Raw genomic sequence first — 26,519 nt, forward strand, 5'->3', positions numbered from 1 at the left:
ATGGTAGGGCAGGATTCACATGATGACAAGCCATTGTTCTTTTCTTTTTCTTTTTCTTTTTTTTAATTTACATCCGAGTTAGTTAGCATATAGTGCAATAATGATTTCAGGAATAGAATCCAGTCATTCATCCCCTATGTATAACACCCACTGCTCATCCCAACAAGTGTCCTCCTTAATGCCCCTTCCCCATTTAGCCCATCCCTCCCATCCAAAACCCCTCCAGAAACCATCAGTTTGTTCTCTGTATTTAAGAGTCTCTTATGTTTTGTCCCCTTCCCTGTTTTTATATTATTTTTGCTTCCCTTCCCTTATATTCATCTGTTTTGTATCTTAAATTCCACATATGAGTGAAATCATATCATATTTGTCTTTCTCTGATTGACTAATTTCACTTAGCATAATACACTCTAGTTCCATCCACGTAGTTGCAAATGGCAAGATTTCATCCTTTTTGATTGCTGAGTCATACTCCATTGCATGTATATATATATATATATATATATATATATACACACACACACACACACACATATATATATATGTGTATATATATATATATACCACATCTTCTTTATCCATTCATCAGTCAATGGACATTTGGATTCTTTCCATACTTTGGCTATTATAGATAGTGCTGGTATAAACATTGGAATGACATGTCATTTCTAACTGTCCATGATTAAGCCCACCTCGCCCAGGGAACTACTAGAGATTAAGTAGAGTGGAAGAAAGAAGCTGAACCACCAGTTCACAACACTGATAGCCTGTGACTTAAAGTACTTTGCCATGAAGCATATTGAGTTTTGGAGCACTAAACAGTAAAAGAAAACTTTTTCTGAAAGCAAAGGAAATAACTTTCATGAGAAACCATTCAATATCACAAATAGATTAAAAATTGCTGATTATTGGGGCGCCTGGTTGGCTCAGTCAGTTAAGCGTCCGACTTCAGCTCAGGTAATGATCTCACAGTTCATGAGTTCGGGCCCCGCATGTGGCTCTGTGCTGACAGCTCAGAGCCTGGAACCTGCTTCAGATTCTGTGTCTCCCTCTGTCTCTGCCCCTCCCCAACTCTGCTCTGTCTCTCTCTGCCTATCAAAAATAAAGAAAACTAATAAAAAAAATTGCTGATTATTATCTCAACTTACACTCTGCATTATTCTTCAGTAAATGACTAGTGGTATACAAAGACCAGTAATGGAAACTCTACATAAAAAGTACAAAATAAAAAACAAAGAGAAAAGGAGAGGAACCAAAAACTTCATATGAATAAGAATTAAAGGAAACAGAGGTAGAGGTCACTGAAATAGTTATATGTGGACTCAAACACACACACACACACACACACACACACACACACACACACATAAATAATATGTTCTCTCTTTTAAAAAAATTGAAAGAAAAGTTACAAGATTCAAAAAACAGATAAAACATAAGGGAATGAAAAACAAGATAAAAGAACTCAAGCAACAAACACAAGCAAAAAAAAAATTACAAAGATAAAAGTGACAGAAGCATCCAATATACATAAACTGAGAGGACATTTTGGAAACATGGTGGAAAACTAGCAAAATCACATATCTAAAAAGATGGAAAATCCCAAACACTCTTCTTTCCTCATCTCTCATAACGAGGGATCAATAGATAGATATTAGTTACAGTTGAGTGAAATTTAAAATAATTTCTGATTCAAGGAAAAATACGCAACTAGGCCTTAAGCATATAAGAAGCTGCCCAACCACTGAAAGTGAGGGGATACAGAAACATTTACCATCCAATGGATATCAAAAGAAAGCCAGGGCAGCACTAATTTATGAGAAAAAAATAGACTTTAAAACAAAAACTGTAACAAGAGACAAAAAAGAAAGGACACTATATAATAATAAAGGGGACAATCCAACAAGAAGATATAACAATTGTAAATATTTATGCATCCAACATGAGCATCCAAATATATAAATGTTAATAACAAACATAAAGGAAATAATCGATAGTAATACAATAATAGCAGGGGACTTTAACCACCCACGTACATCAAAGGACAGAAAAATCAAACAGAAAATCACTGATTTTGAATGACACACTGAACCAGATGGATTTAACAGATATATTCAGAACATTCCATCCTAAAACAGCAGAAGACACATTCTTTTCAGGTGCACATAGAACACCATGCATCTTTTCTGACCACAAGGCTATGAAATAAGAAATCAACTACTAGTAAAAGTCTAGAAACAGCACAAATACAAGGAAGTTAAATAACATGCTACTTAACAATGAATGGGTCAACCAGGAAATCAAAGAAGTAAAAAAGTACCTGGAAACAAATGAAAATGAAAACACAATGGTCCAAAATTGTTAGGATGCAGCAAAAGCATTCTAAGAGGCAAGTTTATAGCAATACAGGTCTACCTCAAGAAGTGAGAAAATCTCAAATGAACAACCTAACCTTATACCTAAAGGAACTAGAAAAAAAAACACACAAAACCAAAAAGCAGCAGAAGGAAGGAAATAATAAAGATCAGAACAGAAATTAATGATATAGAAACTAAAAAAAACAAACAAAACAAAAACAAAAAAACAATAAAACAGATGAATGAAACCAGGAGCTGCATTTTTTTCCAAGATCAACAAAAGTAATAAACCTCTAGCCAGACTTTTCAAAAAAGAGAGAGAGAGAGAGAGCACAAATAAACCACGAATGAAAGGGGATCACAAATAACAACCAACACCACAGAAATACACACAACTGTAACAAAATATTATGAAAAACTATATGCCAACAAACTGGACAACCTAGAACAAATGGATAAACTCCTAGAAACATAAAACCTACCAAACTGAAGCAGGAAGAAATAGAAAACTTCAACAGACCAGTTAACGGTAATGAAACTGAATCAGTAATCAAAAAACTCTGAACAAACAAGTCTAGGACCAGATGCTTTCAGAGGTGAATTCTAGCAAACATTTAAAGAAAAGTTAATAACTATTCTTCTCAAACTATTCTAAAAAACAGAAAATGAAGGAAAACTTCCAAATTCATTCTGTGAGACCAGTATCACCCTAATACCAAAACCAGATAAAGACACCATGTAAAACAGAACTAAAGGCCAATATCTCTGGCAAAGACAGATGCAAAAATCCTCAACAAAATACTGGCAAACCAAACCTAACAACACATTTAAAAAATCATACACTACACTCAGGTGGGATTTATTCCTGGATTGCAAGGCTAGTTCAATTTTCACACATGAATCAACATGATACACCACATTAATAAAAGAAAGGATAAGAACTATATGATCATTACAGTAGATGCAGAAAAAGCATTTGACAAAGTACAACATCCATTCAGGATAAAAACCCTCAACAGGGGCGCCTGGGTGGCGCAGTCGGTTAAGCGTCCGACTTCAGCCAGGTCACGATCTCGCGGTCCGTGAGTTCGAGCCCCGCGTCAGGCTCTGGGCTGATGGCTCGGAGCCTGGAGCCTGTTTCCGATTCTGTGTCTCCCTCTCTCTCTGCCCCTCCCCCGTTCATGCTCTGTCTCTCTCTCTGTCCCAAAAATAAATAAAAAACGTTGAAAAAAAAAAATTTAAAAAAAAAAACCCTCAACAAAGTAGGTCTAGAGGAAACATATATCAACATAATACAGGCCATATATGAAAAACCCACAGCTACATCCTCAAAGTGAGAGCTTTTCCTCTATGGTCATAAACAAGACAGGGGTGTCCACTCTTACCACTGTTATTTAACACAGTACTGGAAGTCCTAGCCACAGCAATCAGAAAACTAAAAAGAAATAAAAGGCATCCAGATTGGTAAGGGACAAGTAAAACTTTCACTATTTGCAGATGAGATGATACTACATATAGAAAGTGAAAGACTCCACCAAAAAACTACTAGAACTGATAAAAGAAGTAGTAAAGTCACAGCTACAAAATCAATATACAGAAATCTACTGCATTTCTATACACCAATAATGAAGCAGCAGAAAGAGAAATTTAAAAAACAATCCCATCTAGGGGTGCCTGGGTGTCTCAGCTGGTTAAGTGTCCAACTTTTGCTTTCGGCTCATGTCATGATCTCATGGTTCACAAGATCAAGACCCACATCAAGCTCTGTGCTAGCAGCATGGAGTCTGCTTAGGATGCTCTCCCTCGCTCTCTGCCCCTCCCCCACTCCTGCTCTTTCACTCTCTCTCTCAAAATACATAAATAAACATATAAAAAAAGAAAAAACAATCCCATTTATGGTTGCACCAAAAACAATAAAGTATCAAGGAAAAAACCTAACCAAAGAGGTGAAGGACCTGTACTCTGAAAACTATATAACGCTGATGAAAGAAATTCAAGATGACACAAAGAAATGCAAAGACATTCCATGCCTGTGGGTTGGAAGAACAAATATTGTTAAATGTGTATACTACCCAAACCAATCTACACATTTAGTGCAATCCCTATCAAAATATTAATGGCATTTTTCATAGAACTAGAACAAACAATCCTAAAATTTGTATGGAATCACAAAAGATCTCAAATAGCCAAAGCAATCTTGAAAAAGTAAAGTAAAACTGGAGGCATCACAATTCCAGGCTTCAAGTTATATTGCAAAGCTGTAGTAAACAAAACACTATGGTACTGGCACAAAAATAGACACATTGATCAATGGAACCGAATAGAAAATCCAGAAATAAACCCACAATTGTATGGTCAATTAATCTTTGACAAAAGAGTAAAGAATATGCAATGGGAAAAAGACAGTCTCTTCAAAAAACAGTGTTGGGAAAACTGGACAGCTACATGCTAAAGAATGTATATGGACCAATTTCTTACACCATACACAAAAATAAATTCAAAATAGATTAAAGATCTAACTACGAGACCTAAAAACATAAAAATCCTTGAAAAGAGCACAGGCAGTAATTTCTCTGACATTGACTACAGCAAGATTTTTAGATATGTCTCCTAAGGCAAGGGAAACAAAATCAAAAATAAACTATTAGGACTACCTCAAAATAAAAAGCCTCTGCACACTGAAGGAAACAATCAACAAAACTAAAATGCAACCTACTGAATGGAGAAGATATTTTCAAATGACATATATGATAAAGGGTGGATATCCAAAATAGATAAAGAACTGATACACTTCAATACCCAAAAAATAATCCAATTAAAAAATAGGCAGAAGACACGAACAGACATTTCTCCAAAGAAGACCTATAGATGGCCAACAGACACATGAAAAGATGCTCAACATCACTCATCATCAGGGAAATGTAAATCAAGACTACAATGAGATATCATCTCACACCTATCAGAATGCCTAAAATCAAAAACACAAGAAACAACAAGTGTTGGTAAAAATGTGGGGGAAAAGGTACTCTTGTGCACCACTGGTAGGAATGAAAATTGGTTCAGCTACTATGGAAAAAAGTATGGAGGTTCTTCAGAAAGTTAAAAATAGAACTACTCTATAATCCAGTAATTGCACTACTGGATATTTACCCAAAAACTTCATTTTACCCAACTAGGATACATGCACCCCTACGTTTAATGCAACATTATTTACAACAGCTACATTACAGAAGCAGGCCAAGTGTCCATCAACAGATAAATGGATAAAGAAAGTGTACACACACACACACACACACACACACACACACACACACACAGGAATATTATTCAGACATAAAAAAGAATGAAATCTTGCCATTTGCAATAACATGGATGGACCTAGAGTATATAATACTAGATCACATAAGTCAGTCAAAGAGAGACAAACACCATATGATTCACTCACATGTAGAATTTAAGATAAACACAACAAATGAGCAAAGAAAAAAGGGGGGGGGAGGGAGGGAGGGAGGGAGACAGAGAAAGAGAGAAACCAAGAAAGAGACTCTTAACTAAAGAACAAATACCAGAAGGGAGTTGGGTACAGCAATCTCACTTCTAGATATCTACTCCAAAAGTAAAAACTAATGTATGCCCAAAGCAATTTATTGCAGCAATTAATTTCAAGTGACTTCAAAACACAGTAATTTTACTCTAATCCCTAAAGTGATATCCTCTAGAACAAAAAGAATGTTGAGGTAATGTTAAACTGCATTTAGTATTCTTATTAAATATATGTAATATAGAGTTTTATAAATTCTCATTATACATACACACACATATAAACTTACATGTGTATGCATACACCCATTAGGATAAAGTGAATAATTATATTCATGCTATTAGGAAATCAGATTTCTAGCATAAGAAAAAAGGGATACAGGGGCACCTGGGGGGCTCAGTCGGTTAAGCATCCGACTCTTGATTTTGGTGAAGGTCATGATATCTCATTCATGGGGTAAAGCCCCACATCGGGCTGTGCACTGTCAGATTCTGTCTCCCTCTCTCTCTATCCTTCCTCCACTCACTCTATATCTCTCTCTCAAAATAAATAAGTAAACATAAAAAAATTGATTAAAAATTTAAAAAAAAAAGAAAAAAGAGATACAAATATAAATTCAGAAAATTTACATGAAAACCCTGGGATCTTATACTGAATTGGAAATTATCAGTATGATCTTATTATATAGTTTTCTCTTCTTAAATATATATATATTTCCTAGTTCTATTCACAAAATAAAAAGGTGTTTAAAAAATAATAACATTTTTAAAAATAAATAATTAAAAAGTGGTGGGAGCAGCAATGCAATGCACAGACTGTGTTCCCTAAACACTATTTCCCACTAAAAGGATTTAGGCTCCCCAGCAGAAAGGCTGGAAAGATCTGGGGCAGGAAATATATAAAATGAGCCAAGAACATCTTCTTATGCTAGAAAGCAAAAACCAGTTGAGTTTTGTCAAAAGACTCAGGACCCAATTTAAAGGGGTTCACACTGGCCAAAAATGGGAAATTTGAGCATCAAAAAAAAAAAAAAAAGATTGCAATACACTAAAACATATATAAAAATTAGTTCAAAAACAAAAACTCACTGGTCACCTTTCAAAGTTGCTATGACACCATCCTATTTTTTCTGAAAATTAAAGAAGAATGGGAAATAATCAAGTACTTTCCTGATTTTCTAGTCTGAACTATACTTTAGAGTAATATTCTAAAATTCTTTATATAATAATCCTAACCAATAAAGCTAATGAAGAACTACAAAATGATAAAATCACAATTTACATCCCCTTAAAAAATAATAGATCTAGAAAATAATCATCAATAAAAGCTAAAATTATTTAGGTGAATGATTAACAAGGGACTCTGAGACTCAGGCTTACAGAGCCCAAATGGACTGATCAAATTTAACATCACCAAAAGTGACACAACCCAGACTCTATGCTTCCTGACATGACAGAATAGGAGGTACACCACACCATCTATACAGTATTCTTGCCAAAAGAGTTGAAACTAAATCTAATCCAGCCTTGTATAAATCTAACTACCACCTTACTGGAAGGAGGAATGTATTAAGTGACATCAAAAGGCTACAATCACCCAAATCCAGAATGTGAGAAATACATGAAGACAAATGGCTTGGTTTCTTCAACTCACAAATGACATGGAAAAAAGGGGAAACTATTACAAATTAAAAGATATGCATTATTAACAACCACATAAAAATATGTCGATACTGAATTCTGTTTCCAAAATCCAACTATAAACATTTTTTTAAACTATAGACATTGTACCAACAGTTAAAATTGGACACAGACAGGCTATGTGATAATATTAAAGAGTTGCTGTTAATGTTATTGGTTATGATAATATGATAATTATGTTATCTTAAATCTTCATATATTAGACATAGTATTAACATGGACAATTTATTTTCAACAGAAGTACCAGGGTAGCTCATTGGAGAAAAGACAGTTTTTTCAACAATTGGTGCTGAAATAATTGGACACTATACATAAAACAGGAACCTTAACCCTTTCCTCACACCATATACAAAAAATTTACTTGAAATGGATCATAGAGCTAGGGGTAACACTTAAAGCTATCAAACTTCTTGAAGAAAACAGAAGAGAAAACCTTGGTAACCTGGAGTTAGGCAAAAGCTTCTTAGATATAACACCAAAAGCAAAAGAAAAAATGGATAAACTGGACTTCAATGAAATCTAAAACTTTTGCCATTTGAAAGACAGTGTTAAGAAAATGAAAAGGCAAGCCACAGACTGGGTCACAATATTTTTAAAAGCCATATATGATAAGGGTCATGTATCCAGAAAATATAAAGAATCCTTAGAAATCAATAATTAAAGGGGTGCCGGGTAGCTCTGTCAGTTAAGCATCTGACTTTGGCTCAGGTAATGATCTCACAGTCCATGAGTTCAAGCCCTGCGTCAGGCTCTGTGCTAACAGCTCAGAGCCTGGAGCCTGCTTCAGATTCTCTGTCTCCCTCTCTCTCTCTCTGCCCCTCCGCTGCTTGTGCTCTGTCTCTTTATCAAGTATTACTTAACTAATCTTTAGTAATTTATAAAACTCTAACCTCTTCTAATTGAGTGTTGGTTAGAGGAGTACTCTGTAGCATTAAATATTAGATTAAATATTTTTATTAATAAAACAGCAGGGGTAGGAGGCACCTGGGGGCTCAGTCGGTTAAGCATCTGACTTCAGCTCAGGTCATGATCTCACGGTTCAGGAGTTCAAGCCCCATCAGGCTCTGTGCTGACAGCTCAGAGCCTGGAGCCTGCTTCAGATTCTCTGTCTCCCTCTCTCTCTCTCTCTCTCTGCCCCTCTGCTGCTCGTGCTCTGTTTCTCTCTGTCTCTCAAAAATAAATAAACGTTAAAAAAAATTTTAAGAAATCAGTAATTAAAAGAAAAACGGCTCAATTTCTTAAATGGGCAAAACATTTGAAAAGACACTTTATCAAAAAAGATATACAGATGGCAAATAAGCACATGAAAAAGGTTAAATATCATTCATCACTGGAGAAATGTAAATTAAAGCCATAATATATACTACTACACACCTACTAGAATGACTAAAATTAAAAAGATTACCAATACCAGAGGTAGCAAAGATGAGAAGCAATTGGAAATCTAATACATTGCTAGTGGAAAAAAAAAACTGGTACAGCCACTTTAGAAAACAGCATGGCAGTTTCCTACAAAGTTAAACATATACCCACCCTACGACCTAGCAATTCCATTCCTTAGATATTTACCCAAGAGAAATGAAAGCATATGTCCACAGAGAGACCTGTATGCAGATGTTCACAGTGGCCTTATTCATAACAGTCAAGAGCTGAAAACTCAAGTTTCCATCAACAAATGAATAAACAATTGTAATACAACCATACCATCACATTTCATGCAAGAAAAAAGTAAACTATTGATAAAGGCAACAACATGAATATCTCTCAAAGGCATTATGCAAGAATCAGACACATTTAAGTACACGCTGTATGATTACACTTATATGATGACATCCTTGACCTCTCTGATACATCACTCAGTTTATTTGATGCCTAGACCCTATTTAACTTCTTAACAATATTTGCTTCATAGCTTGCAAGGCTGTTTTTCATACATGTATCTGATGGGTTATGTGTATGATTCATAATTTTTTCTCGAAAGAACTCTAACTCAACCTGCATGTGTTCACAGTACAAAAACACAAAAATAAAAGCTCTGAGTATTTTTTGTTTTTTTACTGCCCTTTAAAAAATAATCATCTCTTATTAATCTTATTTTTAACAACAGAATTTTTAAAAAGAGTCAAATGATGGCCCTGGATTCAACATGTTAATTGGATATCTGAAGATTTCACTGCAGATACTTAGCAAAATTTTAACTGCTACATTTCTGTTCGTTTTCAGTACAATGGGGTGAAAACAATCAGTTCGCAAGCTTGTTCACTTACACAAGCTGGGTTTAGTATGGTGTGTGGTACGGAGCCCAGAGTTTCCAACACAGTAGTTGTATTTTGAGTATTTAAAGATCAAAGTATGTTAAGAAGTCCTGTCTGAACTCCTTCCTGTCTATCCAACAACTTCCTTCCCAGCTAGATTGATCCACTTAATTTTGACCTATCATTAGTTGAAATTCAAGTTAAATTTATCACTAAACTGAAAGAGTGAAAGGAAGGAAAATAGCTAATCTCAATTACAACAATCTATTTTTAAAAATACTAGGACAAGATTCATAGATTCATACAAAATTAGCAAATATATTTTATTGTAAAAATTGCCTTGATCATGTCTGTTTTAAAGATGTAGATATTTGACCTTATTTAGATAAATTCTTGTTGTTTCTAAAAAACTAACTTTCTTAAATCTTTCTTCTGAATTGAGTAACAAGACCGAATCTTTTTCTGCTCCTAGAAAACTTGGAGCCACACTTATGCCCACATAAATCAGCGTGTGGGTTAAAAGGGCAGCAGATCTCCACTTTTTTTTCCACCAAAACAGAAGTGACATTTAAAGAGTATTTAATATACACTGTCCAACATACTCTCCTCACTCTGAACTGCCACCCACAGTAAGGAAGACAACTGGTTTGCATGAAATACCCCTGTAAGATTTCTGTAAACTCTGAATTTTCTCCCCCATCAGTCCGTAAGACACTAGAATCACAAAACCATAATCAAAGTTGCTGCATTTTTTGCGTTATTCCTGACTGTTTTATATCCTAATGCTTGTTTTCCTTTCTTCTTTCACTCCACTTTTAATTTGTCCTATCTTGAGTTTCATATAGCCTTGTAAGTCACCTTAAATCCTTTCTAGAAGAAGGAATAAATAAATAATCATTCCATGTATCTGCAAAAGCAATCTCAATTTACCTTAGATAAAGCCTTAAAACTTTAACTCCTTGCTGCCTCTTAACTATTCTCTACCACACTGAACACAGAAATATTGAAATCCGAGTTCTTTCTTTTTTATCAATGCCCTGTTTGAAGATATTTAAGGCTACATACCAAAAATACAGGAAAAGCACCCATGCACAATTTAAGTTTAGAGGCCCATGATGGAAATTAAATTGTTTGTGCAAATAAAGAAACTGCTTGCTGCACAACTTTTATGTGTAAAGAACGTAAAGCTTCCAGTTCCTTGCATATACTTCCAGTTACTCAAATAGTAATAGCTCAGTTACACAGCAGGAATTTTTAAATGCTCTGATGTAACACTACTATAGCTTGGTCACTGGCACAGGAGCACTTGTTTAAGCGCTATTTTTAAAACTACTAATAAACACACCAAATAGCAGAATTGAGCCTCTGCTCAAGTGAGTTGCCTAAGTTGTTGTGAAAGAAAAAAAAATGTGTAAGAGAATCACATTTTTATCTAAATCTGGAATGCCTGCTAATCTATTAGAAAAAGCAGACATTTATAAAATTGGAACTTTCATAAAGTAGTTTAGAGTTTAGTGTTATTAAAAGGAAAATTAGTTATAAAACTAATAAATGCACAGCATAGTATTTCTATTCATCCCATTTTATAGAAATAATGTCCTTTTATTTCCCCCAAAGTTATCTAACCAAGCAACAGATAATCTAAAATTATCAGATTTGCTTTACAGCAAAATTGGATCTTAAAAAGTTTGACACTTCACTCACCTACTGCAGGACAGAGTATTGCCCATATACAGATACTAAATCAATTGTCTAAGCAATTTCTTGTATTTAGAAATTCAGTGCCACTCTTACGGCTCACAATTTGGCTTATGATGCATCTGTAAGCAAACAGCCTGACAAGCACCCTAGTGTATTTCAGGATGACTGACGGGACACAGTGGCTCAAGCACAAGGGGGGGATGGGTGCTCTTAAAGCAATATGCCAATGAAGAGCAACATCAAACAGTAGAATCAGACCTAAAATTTTATTTTTCAAATCTGCAATGAAATGATATATTGTCCAGTATAAACTTTTAAACATAACTTTTGTGTGTGCTGTGTTCCCAAAACATTGTGAATTCCAAAGTGGCTTTAAGAATTTTTTAAAAATTTAAATTTAACTGATTAAATTTAACTGATGACAATAAATTAAATATGAGTTGCTATCAGAAATAGGGAAGCAGATCCATGCAGTTTGTCCCCTGCTGTGTTCCTTCCCTGTGGCCTGCCTACTTCCCTGGTTAAAAATTGGATCAAAAGATTAGAAAATTTCAATTATGGATATTTCCATATTAGTTTCACTTCAGAAAATATTCAAGTCATACATTGGCATCATTCTCCACATTTGTAATCTCTCCTATATTATTTCACAATACTCTCTCTGCACTGTTCAATCCTTTTTCTACAGCAACCAGCTCTTTAAAAAAAAAAAAAAAAGCTACTCATTTTTAAACAATCCCTAATTTAGCCAGCAGAGGGTATCATTTGATTCTGAAAGCCCACAGTATTTCATCCAATGACATTTATTTTTATACTTCAACTACAAAATGGGACACACCATCTCAATTTTCATTATTAAATATGTTTAAAAATATCCCATTTTATTTTGCCTATATTAATTTGACTTTTATATAGCCCATACTAGTATTTCATACTTCTCATCTGTGGCAAAGTCTACCATTATTTCTTCTATCAGCTCCAAGAGATGCATTGTCGGTAGTGAGAGAAAGACTAAGAAGTAGCAGAATTGGGTTCAATCATCAAAACGACTTTCCTCAACCCTAGATTTTTCTGGGACAAAAAAAAGCAAACAAAGAAACAAATAAAAATCCTACGTAAAGATTCCAAGCCCCATTAGAAAATCTAAAACAAACTCCAAAGAAAATAAAACTACACTATAATACAAAATCATTTCTCTTCAAAATTACATATGATATTTGTAAACTGTTAACTAATATTTTCTAATTGCCTTGTTTGGTATTTGTCCATTCTATATGGACAAATTATAATTAGCTACAGCAAAATTCTAGAAGACAGGGATCCTGTTATCACAGAATTATTGTATTTCTCATGAGCATACAATGTTATGACTAACAAAGTCCTCATACAAGCTACAAATTCCTTATTTTACAAATTCAGTTTTGAAAAGCCTGAATATTGATTTGCCTGATTTACTCTAAAAATAAAGATTTTACCATCTAAATAGCCAAAAATCATTAACTACCACAAATTTATCTTGACTGAAGATAAAAATTTTCTATGCTTCCCTGAAGCTATTATCACAAACATTAAGTTTACTAAGTTAACTTGGCAAAAATAAAACAGATCTAAAGGCTCAAAGAGTGAGCTCTCTTTTCAAGCTCCTAAACTTACCCCTAATGACAGAGCCTTTATGCTCAAGTATTAAATTTTCCAAAGAGAAAAGAAATAATCATTCTCTTCCTCAATTGTGATTCAAAATAGGAAATTATAGCTTCTTTTCCTTTAAAAGAAAATTCTATTTCTGATAATGAAAGCAAGTTTTGAGTTCCTCACTCTACAAAATCATTTTTTAATAATTGAATGTGGCAGTTTCTTTCCTCATATAATAACTAATGGTAGCTATGTAAAAATCATCTTTTACACTTGGAAATAAAGTATACCATCTTTTCAACTGTAATGGATTTTTTTCAGGAAATTTTGTATTGTTAATTTTCTGAACTGATATATTCCCTACAATACAAAAGATACTTAGAATTATTTCTCAAATTAACTGACAGGATATGCATCCATAAGAAAACTGAAATATCAGTTTTGCAAGTAATTTGCTTATCCTTTTTACCAATCATCAAAAAAAATCTAAAATCATCCGATTTTAGAATATACAGATAACTATTTTTTTTGTTTTCATCTAACCACTTAATTCTACTGTACTTTCCAACTATGAGTTTGGTTCCTGACACAGGCTCCTCTGAAGTAGGTCTCATTCAGCAATTTTTGGTTTCCCTAGTGCCTTAAGAAACTATACCTACAAGGTCTTGTTAGTCTCAATTCTACTTGAGGATAAAAAAAAAAATTTTTTTTAAACAACAATGCATGGCCTGGGGAGAGATTGAATAGTGAATAAATACTATTTAAAATAATCTTTTACTTTTGGCAAAAATGCCCCCATATATTTCATGTTCAATTTGAATTTGTAACATACTTTTTATATACAGTCTTTCATTTTATTTTGAAAACTACTTATTACTTCCCTAAACTATTGCAGTGGACTTATAACAGATAATATTCACACCAATGACCAAGTCTAGGGCACACTCTGACTCTGACATACATTAGGTATGATGAGTTTGAGGTGTGAGCGCCATGTGCAAATGGGTTACATCCCACAGACAGCTGAAATGCAGGATCCTGAAGTTCAGGAGAAAAATCAGCCCTATAAATAGAGATATGGTCACTATGCATCCATGTTACACCCTAACCCATGAGACTAAATGAGATCTTCCAAGGTTCACAGCAGAGAAAGATAAGGCAGCCAAGGATAGAACTTTGCAAAACAAGTACCCACTAGGAATGGGAAGAGAAGGAAAGAAATTAAAAGAACAGACAGAAACACAAGGAAACTGGGTTCAAATTCAAGCTCGACTTCACTCTTCCCCCTTTTATCCTGTTTTTTTTTCCCCATTTTGTGAAATGAGACCTACAAAGTTACTATTAAGAAGTGCTTACAAAATTACCCATAGAATGTAATGGAGTACTGGGGTGCCTGGATGGCTCCATTGGTTTTAAGCATCTGACTCTTGATTTTGGCTCAGGTCGTGATCTCACAGTTCACTGGTTCGAGCCCCATGTTGGGCTCTGTGCTGTTGGAGCCTGCTTGGGATTCTCTGTCTCTCTGCCCTTCCCCAACTCGTGCTCTCTCTCCCTCTCAAAGATAAATAAGTAAACATTTTTTTTTGAAGAATCTAATGGAGTGCTCATTATAGCGCTAATAATTCACCAATTAATTATTCTTATTATGTGGAAAGATACTTTTCTGTTTGTGGGATTCTACTTTTCCAAACCAAAATGCCATTGAATTTTAGAAGGCTGCTGTGAAAGACTGCAAAAAAAAAAAAAAAAAAATGCCTATCTGATTTAAAAATGGATGAAGAATCATTAGGTCCACACATTTTTATTTAGCAAATTGAATCCATTTCACCAAGGGAAGTCATCCACCCCATCCATGATAGTAACTTATAATTAGGTAACAAGGAAACATAGTTCTAAAATGGAAGAACTTAAGGTCTGCTTCCAAAGTTGTAACATATGCTTAATAGAGAAAACCAAAGATACACTAACACATATTAACAAATAGTCTATGTTTATTTAGAGGATTAGATATGGAATGGTTAAAGGACAGAATACTGAACCAAAAGCAATAGAATGGCAATAAGTAAAAAACAGAAACCTCTGGTGTCTTGTTCCCACATAAGATTTATGGAATTGTGCCAACATGCTTCATTCCAGAGGAGAGTCAGTCACTTGCTGAGGCTATATTAGAGAGAGGGGAAGGAAATCCTTTCTCCCACCATTTCCAAAGATAGTAACAGAAAACTAGAGAATGATGGATTTCACTACCAAGTAGCCATGTTTATTTTACTCATGTCCCCCACTGGCTCTCTACAAGTCAAGTCTACTAATTTTTCATTATAATGCAAAAGAAATATATGTACAAAGACAAGGAAAATCAATTTTGCAAAATTCATAATACCCCTAAATTGTCCAAAGAGTACCTGCTAGCCTCACTAAGCTTAACTAAAACATCACTCCTATCAGGCCTCCAATTGTACTGAAAAGAATAAAGCTCATCACAGGGTAAGGCAAAGTAATTAAACTCAGTCGTCAGCATAGTGATTCACACTATTTGACTCTAAATGATAATCATACCGACCGTCCAAGTAATTCATACACACATACCCCAAATCACCTCAGCCTTTCTTCTCCTGGATATTGAGAGCACAGAATTAGACTAACACAATTAATCATGTTCCTATCATGTTCCATGATAGAACTAGTCTGTGAAAAGTCTGTTGTATTTTATTTTTTGTTATCATAGTCTATATCACTTGCCTCAGCTCTGTTCCACTCCTACCTTCCTATATGTATCCACTGTGTTGTAGTTAATGGATGCCTTTCTAATCAACTTCCCATAACTCTTGATATATATCTTTACAATGGTATATAGCTTTATGTGTGTATGGACTTTCAAATTTACACAAACAGTATTGTACTTCTTCTCTCTTCTCTCTCTCCTTCTCTGTCTCCCCCCACCCCATTATGTTTTCGTGATCTAACATGTTGAACCATATACATGCAGTAAACACCATAGATTAGCCCAAGCAACACACAATCCAGCTCTCCCTTGCCTTGCACAGCTATGGAAGCAGGACATTAGGTTTCCCAGACTTCTTTGCAACTCAGAATGGCATGTGACAGAATTCTAGCCAATGAGTGTCAGCTGGTGTCCACTGAGATGTCTTCTGGCAAAGCTTTTGCTTTCCCTATAAAAAAGGAATCAGATAATGTTGCTATGACCCTTGGCCACTCCTTCTACTATCTCTGGTATGATGCCTGGACATAAATCAGTGCTAAAAAGCTAAGGAAGGAAGATGACAGAGCAAAACTATGCATAGAGCTCAGGTCCTTGATATCATCAGTTCCGAACTTCTTACCCACAGATTTCTTGTTATTTGAGAAAAATTAGTTCCCAACTAATATAATTGATTTAATTTAGTTTCCATTTGTAGCATTCTATCAGATGCCTTTATAATGTATTTTATCTGTCCGTATCCCTATTCAAGAATATTTAGGTAGTATCCAACTCTTTGCTATGGAAAACAGTGCTATAATAAACATTCTCATACATACTTCTTTGTATACCTATGTAAGAGTCCCTCTAATGCATATACTCTGTTACGGCCTGAATTGCACCCTCCCCAAAATTCATATGTCTGTAATTCTAACCCCCTATACTTTAGAATATAACGGTATCTGGAAACAGGGTCTTTAAAGGTAGGATTATGCTAAAATGAAGCCATTAGGGTGGACCCTATCAATATGATTGGTGCCCTTATAAGAAGAGGTTAGGACACCGACACGCACAAGGGAATAACCATGTTGCAGATACAGTAAGAATATAGCCATCTATTAGCCAAGGAGAGAGGCCTCAGAAGAAACCAAACCTGTCAACACCTTGATCATGGACTTCTAACCCTCAGACTAAGAAAATAAATTTCTATTGTTTAAACCAGTCTGTGATACTTTGTTATGGCAACCCTAGCAAACTAATACAATTCAGAAGTAGAATTTCTGGGTCAGAATGCATTTGAGCACTCAATTTCAACAAATATTACTAACCTGGTCTCCAAAATAACACCACCAACAGAACATGTAGGCTCACATGTCCCCATCTCCTCACCAGCACAAGATACTGCATGACATTTCAGCTTCTGCCAACACGGAAAGTACAAAGTGGATCTCACTGTTGTTTTAATTTAATTGTATTTTTGATTACCAATGTCATTGGTGATATGCTTGGGGTTAACTATCCAGCCATTCAAGTATCTCTTCTATGAATTGCTCACTTGTACTTTTTACCCATTTTTCTCCTAGGTTGTCTGTTTTTTCTCACAGATTTCTAAAATTCTCTCTATATTCTATATATAACCCTTTGTCAGTAATAGTCCTTGAAAATATCCTCTCCCTTCTTGATAGGTCTCTCTTTGTATCCATAAACATTCCACCATCTATGTATGAAAGTTCCATTTTCTTCACATCTTTACAGATACTAGGTTATTACCAGGTTATTAATTTTTATAAATCCAATAAGTATGATAAGGTATCTCATCATTATTTTAATCTGTATTTAACCAATAGCTAGTGAAATAAGCAAATATCTTTTCACTTATTTATTAGTCATTCCAATTTTCTCTTCTGTGAATTACTTTTTGACTTATAATTAACTCATTTCTCTGTTGTTCTTTTTCTTATTAATTTTTTTCAATATTTATTTATTTCAGTAATCTCTATACCCAACCTGAGGCTCCAGCTCACAACCCTGAGATCAAGAATCATACATTCCTGGGGCACCTGGGTGGCTCAGTCAGTTAAGCATCTGACTTCAGCTCAGGTCATGATAGCGCAGTCTGTGAGTTCGAGCCCCATATCAGGCTCTGTGCTGGCAGCTCAGAGCCTGGAGCCTGCTTCAGATTCTGTGTCTCCCTTTCTCTCTGCACCTCCCCTGCTCACATTCTGTCTCTCTCTCTCTCCAAAAAATAAATAAACATTTTTAAAAAAAAGAATCACACATTCCTCCATATGAGCTAGCCAGGCACCCCTCCTTATTAATTTTTAAATAATTCTTTGTAAAATGTTATACTAAATCATTTTTTGTTTAATGATCTATGAGTTACTATTTCCATAATAATGCTACATAATAAAACACCCTAAAATTCAGTGGCATAAAACAACATTTATTCTCTCTTGTGCATTTTCAGGTTGGCTGGTGGTTAGGTTGGCTAATCCAAGATGGGCCTGGCTGGGCTTACTCCAAGCTGCAGTTTTGGAATCCAAACCTGTTCTACATGTGTCTCATCCTCCTTGGACAAGTAGGCTATCAGGAGCATGTTCTTCCCATGACAACAACAAAAATACAAGAAGGACAAGTGGAAAAATACAAATTAAAACTACTTCTCAAATGCCAAACTGACAGAGAGCCCAGTATCTCTCTTATCCCTCAAATAGTTCAAGAATTCCATGGCCTCTTGACCCCCCATACCTCAAAGAGAGAAAACAAGAGAATATGTTTAGAATACAAGTGGGTCCTGTTGAAGGCTGCTAGTGTTCTACTCCCAGCACACAGTTAACTGATGAAAACTGATCCCCTGAAGTCCATTGTGACCTTTCCACCTGCTGCACCCTTGCGTTTGCTGCTACCGTTACTGACATTGGCCATGGTGATTCTTCAAGACAGAACCAGCTTGCTCCCTCAGAGGTATGGCATGGTATCCATGCTTACAGCCTCAGTTTACCAAGCACAGTGGCCAGGTCAGGAGGGCCTTCTGCCTCCTTCTGCCTTCAATCACTCACAAGCCCAAACAGCCTCTCCCACCAGATAATACAGGCCACAAAAAGGATTCTAATTTAAGGTCTTTGATATTCTTTCTTACTAGGTCCTTTCTTATTCAGGAACAGTTCAATGCATTAAAAAGTTTCTAATAATAAATACATTGTAAAAGAAAGGAGTCCAGGTCTTCACTCTTTTCCTCTCTGAAGGCTCCCAGACTCTACAGATTGTCTCCAGTCCTCCCAGTTTTGACCAGCACTGCAGGTGAAGAAAGACTGGAAAAGATAACCTTTATCAAATCAGAAAAAGACCCTCATACATCAGTACTGAGACACAAGAGGATAAATATCTCCTAATGATTTGCAAACACTGGGGGAACCTTATAGTTTCCAGATAAAATACAGAATTCCCAAGTAACTTTGAATTTCAGATAAACAGTGAATAATTTTCCAGCGTAAGTATGTCCTATGTCCTATGTAATATCTGGGACATACTTACACTAAAAAAAACAAAACAAAACAAAACAAAACAAAAAAAAACAACAACAACAAAAAAACTGGCTGTTTACCTGAAATTCAAACCTGTGTGTCTTATATTTTCATTTGCTAAATCTGACCACCCTACTTTTTGTATTTCATGAATGGGACAAATTGGGAGGAGGGGGAACTAGAACTCCCTTGTACCTAAATTTAAAGCAGCCTCAGAGCCAGACCCTCACATCTGTGTATCCTGACATCCTGTCAGAGAACTGAGGGCAACAGAGACAACCTAATAACCAGCTCTCATCCCGTTACTACACAGGAGCTGCTTTTTAGACAGCCAGATGTGCTTCCTGGTCACCTCCCAGCAACAGATTTCTAACTACACTCTGCCAGAACATTTTAGTTCCCAGAAATACAATACAGGATACAAGAAGACAAAGGAAGAATAACATACTGTGTCCCGAGATATGAGAACCCCAACAGGAAGGGTTCTCCAAGATCATGATGTTGTGGTTCATGAGATTAAGCCCCACGTCAGGCTCTGCACTGACTGCATGGTCTCTCTCTCCCTCTCCCCCTTCCTCCCTCTCCCTCCCTCCCTCTCTCTCTCTCAAAATAAATAAACTTTAAAATAATAATAATTATTATGATAAATTATTTTAAATTATCTAGAGTTGAATTCACCTCCAAGTAGAGGAGCAAATAATAGGAATAAGAAAATAGCTGCCCCAATGGATGTGTACCTCCTGTAGCCCAGAAATGTACTGAGATACCTGAGATTTAAGAGAGAAGATATTTAAAATTTAAGAGAGGAATTCTGTAGTTCAAAGTTGATAGTGATGAAGCTCAAAGGGGATATACATATCTCACTTATGACAAACACCAAATAAGTCCCATCTTTCAAAAAGAAGCCAATAGGAAAATATCCAAAATAAAAAGACTATATAAGATAAGAGTAAGATAATGTCTTAAAGATAAACAGAAACTACCCTCAAGATAAAAGAAAATTTGGAATACTATCTACTCTGTGCTCTCAGTGAAACACCCAAATACATAAATTTCAGGACAGAAGTGATGGAAAAAACAAATAAAAAGAAAATCGACTGAAGTGAGAGGTCAAAATAAAAAGAGACCTAGCAATGATTTAAAAACTTTTTAAATAAGCAAAACCAAAAAGACAATAAATTAATTACAATCTCAATTGGAGAGGGGCTCCTGGGTGGTTTAGTCAAGGATCCGACTTCGACTCAGGTCATGATTTCATGTTTCATGAGTTCGAGCCCCACATCGGGCTCTGTAATGACAGCTCAGAGCCTGGAGCCTGCTTCAGATTCTGTGTCTCCCTCTCTCTCTGTCCCTCCCCTGCTTGCTCTCTCTCTCTGTCTCTCTCTCTCAAAAATAAACATTAAAGAAAAAAATTTTAATCTCAACTGGAGAAATCACTCCTCTCCTTTATTTGCTGCCTCTCTATCAGCAACTTTATCATTCAAAGGGCAAAAGAAGCAAGGCATAGAACTGCTTAGCCTGGACTTAATTTTTATCAAGAAAGAGAAATATGTTAGTGATTTCAAAGTGACAGGAACCATGGGGAAAGCTGAACATATCACCTTAGAGTCCATTACAGCCAAGGAAGAAAACACAAAGCAAAGTAAGACAAGTATCTTCAATTGTTTAGCAGGTCAGAGAAAATATACATATTTCCCAGAGCCAGAAATTCTAAAATGAAAGATAGGTCAAAAAATAAAACCCACTATTAGAAGTCACATGAAGAAAAAATGAGACAGAATGTATGCAAATATAATTTAATGTGGTATACAAGAAGCTTTCTAAAAACCTGACGTTTTTAAAGGACATACAAGAGAAGCAGGAAGAAGGTAAAGGTAAGAATGAACGCATCAGTATACTACTGGCTTATTAAAAGTGTGGACTAAACCTAAGATGAACAGAGACTTGTGAAAAATGCTCAAAACAACACCAATATTTTTAGGTTGCATCTGAGGGAAGAAGGACAAGAAAGATACAACCACCCTCCTCCACTCCCAGGCAGAGTTCGTGATATTGACAACAGACAGAAAGGAAAATGACAATATTTTGTGTTTGCTTTCATCTTGTCTACCAAGGAGAGTGGTCTTTATGACAGTAAGGTTGTGCCAACAATCTTACTATGCATCTGCCTTCACTAAATGTAACTGTCCTAAGTGACGGAGGAGGGCAGATCAATGTGTATAACAAGATGCAGCTCAGTATGTACAACATTATGCCTTTTAAATCTTGACCTAAATTAGGATTCTGTAAATTAGCACGAGCATAATGTATGGATATTGCATGGGCAACCAACAGTGCCTATCACAAGATATTTGATTCTGAAAGCTAGAGTTATGAAAACAGAATTGCTGAATCTAACCAAAAGCAAGTTAATCTTGCAAACTCCCACGGAAACATGACCTATGAGCTCTAGCCTTGGGCTAAGATAGATGTTGATACCGCTTCAAGAGAATCACAGAGAAATCAGTTTTACTTCTTATTCTCCCTTCATTCCTAACCACAAAGAAACAAACACACTTTAGAGGCCAGGGCCTTTATTTGATTTACTAGTATCTATTCCCAGTACTAAGAATAATGTCTGCTACACATGTCATCTAGAATGAGTGAATGAGTGAATTAATTAATTCCAAAGCCAATACCAGAGCAGACCCAATGTAGTCCTTTCAGCAATCCTGCTTCTCCGTCATTCTGAGGGTTCTCAGTGAACTAACTCAGGGCCTCTTTGCATTAATACCACCTCCAGAAATCTCATCAACTGAGACCTAATAATTCACTTATTATTTAATTAATTCTATACCTCCATCCCAATTCCCTACCCCATATGCAGATAAATGCTATATACAGTGTAATTTAAGCAGTGCTACCCTAAGTACAAGTCTGCAATGATATAAGGAGCTTGCAAGAATGTAAATCAATGACCATTTCTTCTAAAAAGTCTTGCTACAAAGTCTTAGGGCATAGATGACCTACATTCTGATACAAACTTTTCTCCTTTCATGGACCAATAACAGATTGAGAACTACTGATCAATACAGCCAATATAAAGTAGGGCCTACAGTGCTCAAGTTCCACTCTTTGAGGGCTTTTCTTTGCACTAAACATTGCCTTCTCTATCAAATCTATTTCCCCACTGATGGAAGAACCTGAAGCAGAACAAGCATACTGGTTAGGATAATGAAGACAGGAAAAAGAGGTGGGTGTGCCAAATAAATTTGACCTAATTTACAATTTGGTACATAGGAACTTAAAATCATTTCTCAAACCCTGGAAGATAGTGAGTAAATTGGTAGCAGATTAAATTGGCTGTGTCCCAGGCACCAATAATATAGTTAAAAACAGTAATCAAGCATGTGAAGATCACATGCAACAGCTAATAGTCCTGTTCACTTTCAAAAATTCTGTAGTCTCAATTATCTGTCACTTTCCATTAGATTTGCAACTTGGCTAAACTCAGGAGCTCCACCCCACAGTACCATGTCACTTAAAAGCAGTATCCTAACAAAAATCAGAAAAATAACACTCTCTGAATCTCTAGACTAACATTCCCATGAGCCAGTCATCCTTAAATAAACACTACTTTTTTAAGTCTTTATTACAAAGCACATAGTTTCTCTTCGGGCAAGACTGAGGGCCAACTTCTCAAACCTTAATCCCTTCTGTTCCAAAGAAAAAATAAAAACACGCAAACAGAAATGCATAGGGATGAGAAAAGAGAACTCCATCCTTCCATAGCTCTGGTCTTCCTCTAAATATCACTGAAAAATAAAAGTGCACAATTAAAAAAGTTTTAATACAGGCACAATATATTCTTTAAGAATTCACAACCCTATACCTCAACTCACCTCCCACCAAATAATACTGATATCTCTATACTCTCTCTACTTTGAATTCTCTGGAGAGCCACCACCTCCAAAAGTCAAATAGTTTTACTGACCACCAATTCCTTGGCTTTTTTCCTTCAATATAGTCTATTTCTACAACCATAGCTCCTAATTTCAACAATAACAAAATTAAAACTTCACTATCTTCTCTTACTCCCACTCTAGCTATGCCCCTTTCCAATCCCGTTTTCCTAAACAGAAAAACCTAATACTGAATTTATGCTTTTGTATGTTCCCTCTACCTTTTTCTTTCGCTCTGCTGCCTACAGATTTCTCCAAATACTTCTAATTTCTCCAAACGTTTATTATAACTACAGTATTTATCCTTCTTAATTCTGCTATTTCTTTGTCACAGTTGGCTCTTAAAATTCATATAAGTCAGAACAATGTATAGATGGTCCTCTAAAAAAAAGTCATTTATAACTTCTATTGTTCAAAAGTCCAAAATAATATAGTCAATAATACTATCTCTTAGTTTCAGGCAGAGCTGAAGCATTTTCCTGACATGTAGCTTTGTTGATATCTGTAAAGCTGATAAGTTGAAAATTTGTAAATAGAGATTCTGTCCTTCCAAACACTTAGTATATTGCTATTTACATACCTGATAACAATGTTTTACATATCAGAGACATTCAATAAAGATGTCATTTGGTAGACAAGGAATTTTACAAAGTCTTAAAAGAAAAACAGTAAAAAACCATCTTCTTAAAAATCACAGCCTTTGTCTTCAACTCAAATGCCCTATAATCCAAGTCCACATTTAAGAATATAGTTTGAAGAATCAGACCTACAGAGAACAAACTGATGGTTGCCAGGAGGTGAAGGGGAAGATGGGCAACATGGGTGAAGAGGAGTGGGAAATATAGACTTCCAGTTATGAAATGAATAAGTCACAGGAATAAAAGGCACAGCAAAGGTAATATAATCAATGATATAACAGCACTATATGGTGACAGATAGAAGCTACACTGTGGTGAGCATAATGTAGTGTACAGAGATGTTGAATCACTATGTTGTACAACTGAAACTAATGTAACATTGTGTGTCAATTTTACTCAAATAAAAAATTTTTTAAAAATACAGTTTAAAGAAATTATCTTTAAAATAAATAAAGACACACACACACACACACACGCAAAGATATTTACCATAGCACTTAGGTATTCAACAATAATTAAGAAAATCATATTCAGTAACTTGGGAAATTGTTACACAGTAATTTAAGATAATATCTATGTAGAATAGGTAATGTTACATGGAAAATGTTTTGGTATAATGTTAAATGTAAAAGCAAGGTCTCAAATTTTATCAACAGTATTGCTGTAATTCATTTCAAAGCCATGCAGAGAAAAAAGACTAAAAGGAAATGCATCAATGAGATGACAGGTAATTGTTTTTCTGTACTTTCAAAATTCTACAATGAGCTCATATTACTTTTATGATGAAAAGAAAATAAATTTTACTATAAAATCCCAATATTTTACTCAAGTAAGAAGGAAGACACAGACTATGTATAGGAGGGTAACAAATGGAAATAGTTGTGTCTATACTGTCTGTATTCTGGGTTTTTCCATTTAACCAATTTGTCCTTTGCTAATACTGAGGTCATTTTTTTTATAGTGAATAATGAAATTTTAATAGTGCATCCAAATACACCATTAAAATTTAGCTGTTGATAATCCACATCTCCAAATCACAACTATTTTCAATATGTTGACCTTTCCATCTGTCTAAATAAGTTAACCACAAACCCAGAAGCAAAGCTAATGTGAAATCTTATTTTTCGTACTTGCGTGTTGTAAGCAAATCGTTGGATTTCATGTATCTTCAAAGACACTGTAACAGGCTTTCTTAGTGGTGTATATCGGTGACTCAAAACTTGTACAATTGATGAACTTCTGATGCCTAAACTAAATTTCTTCTGGTTTCTATTTGAACTCATTCCTTCCAGTTCTGTCCTCAGTGCAACGGAGAGCAACTGTTCAGTCACTCAGACCCCCATCAAAACAGTGACATTCTCTTTACAGTATTGATTATTACATTCCACATAGTGTGACTTTTATTCGATTATAAATGGTGGTAAAACAGTTCTGAGAGAACTCAACCTCTTAATATTACTGCCAATTATAAAACAAATACATGAGAGAAATATTAAATTTAGGAATTAATGCTTTTGCCACTATCTCATTTGAAAAATCTTCCATTTACTGTGAACAAGCTTTTGGTTGAAAGTAAAATCCCTTCAAACATTTTCTATCTTTGCTTTCTTTTGCCCCAGCCCCATGCCAAAGCACAAGCATCCAGGCCGTATCTTATCTTTTCCTGCACAGTATTGCAATCGGCTTTTTATAGCCAGAAACTCTCTGAATGCAAAGCACGACCTTGGCTACTAGCTTCCCCTGGCACTGGTTTGAAAGTTATTTATAACTTTAAAATTAGCATGAAAGCCTACATTTCTCATCATAACTACTCAAAACATTCCCATTTTATATAACAGTGTGATGTACTGTAATTCAGAAGGAAACCCCACATTTTAAAACTACGATATATAACTAAGGCAGAGCAATTCAACGCAGCAACAAGAATGCACTGAAGTCCAGCTCTTCTCTTTACAAACTTGACTCTTACCTTTCTGTTGCTTTCTATAAAGTAAATGTTTTTAAAGTTCAGCTCTTGTAGGGAATTTTCCAAAAAGAGTTTTGGGAGGGGAAAAAAAAAAGAAGAAGAGGGAGAAGCCTTCTTAGCCAGAGTTACAGAGTACCAAATTAAGAGGCAGTGACAGTGGGGCAGTCACTTTAGCTGAGCGTCATTCACCCAGGATAAGAAAGAAAGGGGAGGTTACAAACCAGGGTGGGTGGTATCTAATCCTGAACTGCTAGTCACTGACCTCACTGACAACTTGTTACTGAAAATACTCCGTTGAAAAAGGCCAGACACATACTTTGCCTAGAGATCTATAAACATAGCTGTCAGGAAGCTCTGAATAAGTTAGGTTTGCATTTCTCTCCAAAATAAGGACCTCTTTACATCTAATTAAAGCTGAAGACTGGAATTATGGAGAGTGAAAAAAATGATAAAGCAGGGATAATAAGAGTCTAGGGAATCCATACATCAAAAGATCAATTATGTGAAATTTAGCATCTTCAATGCCACAGGACAATGTGTCAATCTGAGATAGTGCTTTTGCTCTG

General features: G+C 35.4%; 1 protein-coding gene across 3 annotated transcripts in view; it reads right to left on the reverse strand.

Moving 5' to 3' along the window:
- The window catches only part of CTNNA3 (catenin alpha 3), a 1,799,646-nt gene that overhangs the window by 1,719,085 nt on the left and 54,042 nt on the right, over positions 1-26,519 (reverse strand). Inside the window, exon 1 of one of the 3 annotated variants that reach the window (XM_019444306.2) lies at positions 25,957-26,123. The exons of 1 other annotated variant lie outside the window; for it this stretch is intronic. The gene's annotated coding sequence lies outside the window, so the exon portion shown is untranslated. Of the gene's footprint in view, positions 1-11,557; positions 11,667-25,956; positions 26,124-26,519 lie in introns of those variants that run through there. One more of the 3 variants, XM_053888525.1, reaches the window with a different exon arrangement.

This window comes from Panthera pardus, unplaced genomic scaffold (assembly GCF_024362965.1).
Source record: "Panthera pardus isolate Hobbes unplaced genomic scaffold, ASM2436296v1 HiC_scaffold_22, whole genome shotgun sequence".
Taxonomy (NCBI): Eukaryota; Metazoa; Chordata; class Mammalia; order Carnivora; family Felidae; genus Panthera; species Panthera pardus.